The sequence below is a fragment of the Lissotriton helveticus genome, chromosome 5_1 (genome assembly GCF_964261635.1).
Source record: "Lissotriton helveticus chromosome 5_1, aLisHel1.1, whole genome shotgun sequence".
NCBI lineage: Eukaryota > Metazoa > Chordata > Amphibia > Caudata > Salamandridae > Lissotriton > Lissotriton helveticus.
Genome location: NC_136065.1, coordinates 170,248,714 through 170,257,294, shown reverse-complemented (window position 1 = coordinate 170,257,294; position 8,581 = coordinate 170,248,714). Strand labels below are relative to the sequence as shown.

At 45.8% G+C, this 8,581-nt stretch overlaps 1 protein-coding gene across 2 annotated transcripts in view; it reads left to right on the top strand.

Moving 5' to 3' along the window:
- Positions 1 to 7,211: 7,211 nt before the first annotated feature.
- The window catches only part of RABGAP1 (RAB GTPase activating protein 1), an 855,191-nt gene continuing 853,821 nt past the window's right edge, over positions 7,212 to 8,581 (top strand). The window contains exon 1 of one of the 2 annotated variants that reach the window (XM_078641966.1): positions 7,212 to 7,347. The gene's annotated coding sequence lies outside the window, so the exon portion shown is untranslated. The remainder of the gene's footprint in view (positions 7,348 to 8,581) is intronic. The other variant, XM_078641967.1, reaches the window with a different exon arrangement.

The following is an 8,581-nucleotide window of genomic DNA, read 5'->3' as shown; positions in this document are numbered from 1 at the left end:
TTAGGCAGGGTGTGTGTGCGATGAAAAGGTTTATCGTAGGCTGTGCCTTGATGCTATCTCGCTCAGCCACTGGGAAAGGAACTGGTCGGGCAGGTTCGGCCTGGGGCAATGGTTTCAGCTTGCCCAGGTCACAGAGAAGTCAATTAAGGTATACGTGTCCTTTGGAATCGAATTTGGCTGTAGTTATAAGCCTATGTGAGGGCCACTCACAAAATGGCTGCTGTACACAAAATGGAAGCCAAGGGTTCAGGACGAAAATGACGATTTCGAGGTGAAATCGTTACTGGAATATGACGAAAATGCTTGTACATAGTGTACTAGCCATTCTCGGTCTTTTGATACCAAAATCGTCATGCTACGACAAAGTTTATTACACGAGTCCAGAATTTTCAGTACCACACCACTACCACACTATTTAGACGAGCACGGTTCCAAACGCCAGTAGTTCCTGCCGTCGCGCCGGTAACTAACAGCACACAGCTGCAAAACCAACAGCACACCGCTGCTGTACTTATTTGAGGTAAGAGAACCACCTTAACACGGGTCCCGTTTTCCCCCGGGGCACTTCCTACAAACCAGTAATTGACCTATTCGCCGCAATGATCTGTCAGCTAATTAGACCCTCCTTGTACTCCTCTAGCTCCAAACACGGCAAGCGATCATTACGGGCCCCCCCTCAATAAGGAGAACGTGGACCAAGTATTGCCTTGCACTTATCGAGTGCATCACCCTGGTGAGGAGCCTCGCGCTCCCCCCGCCAAAACGATCTTGTTAAGAAGCGATTAAGAGGTATGCGCCCCTTGCATTATTTTTTCCACACAACTTTGTGCCCATGACTCTTCACTAATGAAAAACTCCTTTTCAGCAATCTATATCAATTCGCCACGGCCCCGCTCCTCAGTAATTCAGAGATATTACCAACTCTTAACCATACGTGCTACATTAATGACCAACATTGTGGTAAGATCCCGCGTTGCCTGCCCTTACTCACTCACGCGCCGAGCACGCCATACGGAACACACCATGGTTCCTTGTACTAACCGCGTACACTGAATATCGATACTCTCCACCACTCCCTCACCACTGGGTTCTATAATTTTGCACATTCCTGCCATGGAATACCGTGCAATGCGCTAGATTAGCCTCGCCACTGGAGACATCAACCCCGATCGCCACTTGAGACATCAACCCCGCTATGCATGTTCGTACCTTCATAGCCACTCATCTCTCTGTCACCCTCCATATTCAATATTCACCGCTTTAACAATATGTGCCTGATTCACACTGTATAGTTCCACTCCTATCTGTTCCTCTTGCCACATTACTCACAGTTAAACATTATCCGTTCCTATGTCTAAGTATGCTTAACTTGCTCGCCTGAACTTACTTGATGAGTGCACTCATGTAAAATCACTTGTCGACATGCTGAGCACTTAATGTTTCCGGTGATTCTGACAGGTCACTTTCTTTTGTTTCCCTATTTTTACCCCAACAGGCGTTATTTATACATACCAGGCAAATGTCATTTTCTAGTCCTGATGATGATCCCTCCAATTAATGAGCTTGTGATCGAAACGTCGTCGGCATTTCAAAATAGTACCACAAATGTCCATTGTGTGTAATTATTATGGTTACTATTTGGCTAAGCTTGTTGTACTGTATTGTGAATGCAAGCTGCCACAGCTCTTAATTTTTGCCTGTATTTTGGTTTGTCTATTTGTTATTTAGTTCCCCCGCACTTCCCTCCTTATGTTGGGTGCAGGACTGCATCCCATTGTAATGTCCTTTCGTTTATTCCTGACTTTATTTGAAACACTGTCTCAATAAAATTCCTTGTCCGGCTGGACATTGGATTTATATAGTACCCAACATGGTCTATATCAAATTTTTCTGAAATTTATTGTCTGCTTAGGACCGTTGTTTTCTAAATAATAATTGATACCCGTGGTCCTTAGTTACTTATCGGGTTCCCTTGTTTACAAACTAAAACACTAAGTTAGCTACACACAGCCAATCAGAACACAGCATACACATTACATGCAGTGATCATGCGCTTCCCAAGCCGGACATCTGGTCAAGTACCCACTGGCCCTGCATTTCGTCTTCACGAGGTAGAGGCCCACCTGCGATTCTTATCAAAAGACCAGATTTATGGCCCTGAGACTAGGGCCGGATTTCTGTCTGCAAAGGAACAGTCAACTGTTTTATGACACCTCATTGGGGCAATATGGTCAAGCTGCCTTCTTCCTTTTAACACCCAATTACACAAAAAAGCTTTTTTCTTTGTGGGACTAAACCCTGTTCTATTCTTGGTTTCAATGTATTTCTCTAAGCCAGAGGTCTTCAATCTCTGGGGCGCGACCCCAGGTGGGCTGTGGAGTCCTGAGAAGGGGATGGCGCATTCCCCAGCATCACTTGTGCCTGGATTCCAAAACATTTGTTTTGGTTTTGGAAAAATATAACCCTCCTGGGATGGCTAATTTTGCTTGCTAAAATGCTTCAGCTGATTCTCCTTTACTCAGAAAACCTTTGGTGCAGGGTGCCTGAAAGTAATGCAACTCTGCCCTATTAGTTAATCTGCAAGCAGAAAGGGTGCTTGGCACCCTGTGAATCAGTCAACCTTTGTGATGACAAAGATTTTTTTTTTGTGGCAGTGCAAAGAATTAATATCTGAGCTGTGAAGTGCTTGCTTTTAATCCTGCCTGTATTTACACAGCCCTTAGTACCCCTAAGGAGGTGTTGAAGGGACAGATATGTAAAAAAAAAACTAAAACATTTGCATTACATTCGCTCTGGTGTTAAATCTACATTTTGGAAGCAACATTTTATCTTAAAGCTATTTACACATTTTCTATCTGTCTATCTTATACTGTGTGTAATGCACGGGTACACATTGTATGACCCGCTGGCCGCCAGCAGCCCAGCAAGCCTTCCTTGGAGGCCCACGGACCTTAAAAACAACGTTCATGTATGTTTTTTTTTTAAGAGTGTCAGCAAACACCGCCGGTTGCAGCAGCGTGGACTCCGAGGGACTCTGCTCTATGGGGGCCGGGCGATTCCAGCAATAGTCAGAGTGGAGATGCAGGGACGCCAAGAAGAGGTGAAATGCAACAAAGCCTCATTAACAAGTTAATGGTCTTTTAAAGACCTGTGAAGTACTCGGGTGCGGCTGTGTGTGTGCCCGGGATGCTGTCTCAGCCAGGTCTGCCACACACGCGGGGTGAGGTGACAGAGGGTGTCAGAGGACAGCAGGGTGTGAGAGCCGGTGAGGTGACAGAGGGCAGCAGGGAGTGAGAGCCAGGGAGGTGACAGAGGGCAGCAGGGAGTGAGAGCCGGGTGAGGTGTGAGTTAAGGGCCTGTAATGTGATGTTTCCCACCAGCCAGTAGTCAGAAGGTTGAGCCAAGGCCAGGGAGCTCAGGCCTGGTCGCCACTCTCGCAGCACAGCGCACAAAATGCTCGTCGCCCGGTTGGCGCTGTATATAATTGATGCATGCATACCTACAAGGACAGGTGACTGGCGTTAAGGGGGGCTTTGATTTGACAGCTCTGGGGTGAGAGTCAGAGTTAAAGCCAGCGACAGAAGTGACCCCAGGCCCAGTGGTGGGACACAAACCCGCGAAGCAGCAAATTCAGAGAGGAAACAAGCTGGCTTTTATATTACACAGGAAGAGGGAGGAGTGGGGGGGGGCTGTCTCTGGGCTGGTGACGGGGATGTGTAGAAAGAGTATGTGTGCACTGCCCGAGGCACAGAGACAGATAGAGACAGAGACAGGGACAGACTGACAGATAGAGACAGATAGAAGCAGAGACACGCAGAGACATATAGAGACAAAGCCAGATAGAGGCAGAGACAGGGGCAGACAGAGCTAGATAGAGGCAGAGACAAGGACAGACTGACAGAGGCAGAGACTCATAGAGGTAGAGACAGACAGAGACAGATAGCGATAGAGACAGAGATAGAGACAGGGACAGATAGAGGCAGAGACTGATAGAGGCAGAGACAGAGACGGAGAGGGAGACAGAGACAGGGAAAGACAGATAGAGACAGAGAGGCAGAGAGATGGAGAGGGAGGGAGACAGTGGGTGACAGAGGGAGGGTGACAAAGGGAGGGAGACAGAGAGAGAGGGAGACAGAGAGAGAGGGAGGGAGACAGTGGGAGAGAGACAGAGAGAGAGGGAGGGAGACAGAGAGAGGGAGGGAGACAGAGAGGGAGACAGAGAGAGGGAGAGAGACAGAGGGAGTGAGACAGACAGACTGAGACAGAGGGAGACAGAGGGAGAGAGAGGGAGGGAGACAGGGAGAAGAAGGGAGACAGAGAGAGAGAGAGAGAGAGAGACGGAGGGAGGGAGACAGAGAGAGAGGGGGAGACAGACAGAGTGAGTGAGACAGAGGGAGACAGGGAGAGAGAGATGAAAAGAGAGAGAGAGATAGAGAGAGGGTGGGAGACAGAGAGAGAGAGAGGGAGAGATAGAGAGAGGGAGGGAGAGATACAGAGAGGGAGGCAGACACAGAGAGAGAGATATAGAGAGATGTGAGTATGCAGGTCTGGTGGCTCAGTGGACGAAGGCGTCCGCTGCAGGGGCCTGTGTTCAACCTCATGGTCACTGTTTTTTTTTCTCTAGCCCCGCCCCCACCGGTGCAGCCCTCTGCCACAAACTGTCAATTTGGCCCCCGAGAGAAAGTTTGTGAGTACCCATGGTGTAATGCAATGCAGGTACAAAAAAAAAGACTTACATATTCACAGTGCTTTCTGTCACAGGTTGTGACCTCTTAGCACTAACAATACACAAGTCACTATTCTCCACTGTACCAATCAAGATTTAATTTTGTGGCTCCCGGGTTACACACAGACCTTTACAGTGCATTAACTAATAGCGGTTTCATAATATTCTACAGTGAATTTTCCACTGAATAACAACGTTTTTCTAATTTATTTTTCATTTACGCTGCCCATTATTTTATGTGTAGGTATCTGAAGGTGAAAGATCGAATGCATGCTCAGGCATGCAAGTGTTTCAACCATACCTATGAGGCAGCGTAAAGTCACCCTGCATGGCCTCATAGATATGGATTAAGACAAAGCAGTGCAAGTCACTGCGTTGACTTACTCTGCGTCAAGGAGGTGTTTCCTAGGTGTTGTGTTAGAGTTCCCACGCAACACCCATGGATTTTGATGCTGCCCTATATTTACAAAATCATGTAAACCTGGGGCAGCGCCCAAAACTAACACCTCCCCAGCAGAGGCGTAACGAGTAGAAATGTTTTAATTTCTCCTTGTTTTTTCCTCTTTCCATGTGGGCGTCATTCTGCAGCTCACATAGAAAGAGGTAAATGCCTCTAGGGATTGTTTTTGTGAAGGAAGGTGCCCTTTCCGCCACAAAAAATAATCCTGCCTATGTTGGGGCTAGGCAGCAATTTGTGTGCCAACGGAAGGGGAAAGGACAATAATCCACTGTATTTCATAAATATGGTGCATTCCTGCCTTTTCCCATTAGTGTAGAGCAGTGCAGCAATAAGACTTGAGCTGCTGCCCAACGCCAATTCCTCATAAATAAGTCCCTTTGTTTTTAGCTACACTTCTGACCAGGCCCACTGACCTTTGGTTGGCTAAAGGCTGTTTAATATTATTTCCCCACCGTAAAAATGATTTGCTGTGGGAATTGGGGGAGTTTATGGTTGTCGATGAGGAGGAGCACCAGGTTCTAGAATGTTTTGTCAGGAGGGGGTCCTTACGCCGAAAAAATGGACAGGGGGTTCTCGGCATCAAAACGTTTGAAGACGTCTGATCTAAGCACTCAATCCCTTGGGACCAACTCTTTCTCAGCACTCCTAATACCTCAAGGAAAGTAGAAAATATTATCACAGCATTCATCCAACCAACAACCAAGGAATCTTCTTTGCATGGACGCTGCACAACTGGTTCCAACTGAATTATTATTAGAGGAAAGCAAGAGAAAAATAAAACAAAAAGGAATGCTTTAATGTACCTATCAACTTTTTAAGCCTTCCTTGGAGCGCCAAGATTGCTGTTTCAACAATCGTATTATAGATGGTTAACAATGAAATACAGGGATGTTTTTCACCAAGGGGTTTTGAGCAACATCAAACAGGACTCGTCAGCGAAGCTCGAGTTGTCTATGTTACTCAGATCCCAGAGGTGAAAAACATCACTGTATTCAATTTTTACCCATTTATGTTATGCTATATATGTCTTCCAAATTCCACTGCTTGCAACTGCTATGCAGTGGCAGAGGACTAATGGGGAGCCATCCATATCATGGCTCCCAATTAGTCCCCCACAAAAAAATTAATATATCTCCCTGCCATCCTTAATCAATAATAATACTCCGCATCTTCCCTATCTTGCTTCCCCCTCCTGCAGCTGTGACTTCTAATTGCATTCACAGCAGACCTGCACTGATAGGCTTTCAGAGAGCCCTATTAGCCTCCATTGAAGGCCTTTATGACGTGGCATCAGTGAGAAAGCAGCTTTGTTTTCAACTTTCATCATAGCAGCGACTTATCACATTTAGAAACTGAAACAAACGATAGAGGCTCTCTATGACAGCCAGATATAGCATTATTTTAAACAGCCTATTGACATGGAAAAAGGCAGACTAAAGAGTAAGAGGACAAGCAAAGGAACGAAACATGCACCCACTAATGCTAAGGTATAGTACAAATAGTCATGAATGTGGGCGGCATGAGAAAACTGACCCAGTAGGTACTGCCACGAAAGTTTGAAGTGTTGTCAAAGTCAGACACAGCAGTAAGCGGTTAAAGCAGCAGCACAGCAGTAAGCGGTTAAAGTAGCAGCAGGGTGTAAAACGGCACTAGTGTCGTATAGCAAAAGGACTGCCCCTTATCCAATAAATCATAAACATCCCACATGTGTTTAAGGCACCTTATCCTAAAGGGCCCGACAGAGCCACGGGTAGTAGCCTAGAGGCGCCTACCCGGCCCAACAACACAGGCTGTCTCCGCCCGTTTCTAAAAACTAACTCACTCCGTGGGAAAACCAGCTAAACCCAACATGTCCCAAGATGAGCGGCACCCCCTGAGTTTAAAGGGACGGCTGGGACAATGGCACGCGCATCGTCTACAGCCAACCAGAACACGGGATTCTGTGCAGCGAATCTGGATTGGCTGAAAGATCCTCACTGCTTCAATCACAGGCCAGGATACACATTAGAAGTACCGCCCTCTGCCAGGCGATTCCAAAACATGGTCTGCTGTGGGATTGGTTCTTATACGACCCGGAAGTGCTAAATTTACAGACAAATGACATCCGTTAAAAGACCAGGTTCGGAGGAGCGATATAATATTGAATTCAGGGACTGCCAGTGTAAGTATCGTAGCTGTAGGGGTGTTGCAGTGGGGGTGCAGGTTGTATGACCGCTCGTCCCGATCCTGTGTCAGCAGTATGGGTTAATAGTGCATTTTCGGATCTCATATTCTACAGGTTATTTGCTAAACTTTCCCAGGTGTCTGTGGGGTTCCTGCATCCAACTAGGCTATTGAGACGTTTGTTTGTATGGTTCCTTGCGGAGATGGTTATTGCTGTTGTCGTTCGCAGCTGTAGAATCGTGCTGTTTACATTGGCCGGGTTCAACAGTATTGGAAATAGTCTTGCCCGATGGCCCTTAATTTCCCTATTCAGTATTTCTCTAGTGGTCCAGGATCACCGATTGTTGTTTTTTCTAAGTTGGTTTGATTTGTATAGAGTTTATGGTTGTTTCTCTTGGTAGTGGACCTGGTTTTCTTCTTTCAGATGTCGTTGCGCCACTAAGTAGTGGCGTAAAATAGCAGTGGGAGTATTGTAAGATGGTCCTCGTTCCATCAGACGATAGGTTTCTATTTTCGTAACATTCTGTATGTATTTGAAATAAGCTCACGTTTAACCACATACCTTTGTACTGTTCTAACCACGGGTGCATATGAAATGATACACTGAACTCTGAAAGTGATTCAAAAGAAATCTGCTCATTCAGTTAATTATTTATGTAATGCGTAACACTATCATGTTATTGGAAGGCATATTCTAGAAAGATATTTTGGAAGCTGCTCAGAAATATGTAGTCATTTGTCAAGAGATTCACATGGTTATGTGGGTAAACTCAGGTTACCACCTGCATTTCCTTGATCGGCAGCTAGTAACTTATTCTTTGGATCGAATCGTGTGTACTTTAAATCCATAACCATTACAAGGAGCCCATTTATGAAACGTAATGAAGGCAGGCGTGGCCACTCGTTGTATTATTGTTTTTGTTTGAAGTAAAATACGTGCAACTCTAATATAGTGTTCACGCACGCTTCATGTTTTGACAGATTGCGCAAATGTGCATGGGGCGTGGGTGATGTGTGTTCAGACCACATTAAGTCAAGCGGGGAAGCAGGATTACAACCATTTTCCATCTATTGTTACTCGACCACATGAACACCACACTTACTGAAAGTAAAATGACACATTTATTACAATGCAGCTTAAACTTTAAAAGCACTGTCAAGTCCTTTTACTTTGCACGTTTTGCTTGACTCCAAATATGAATTGTACGATTATTGGTTACAGGGCTGGTTTA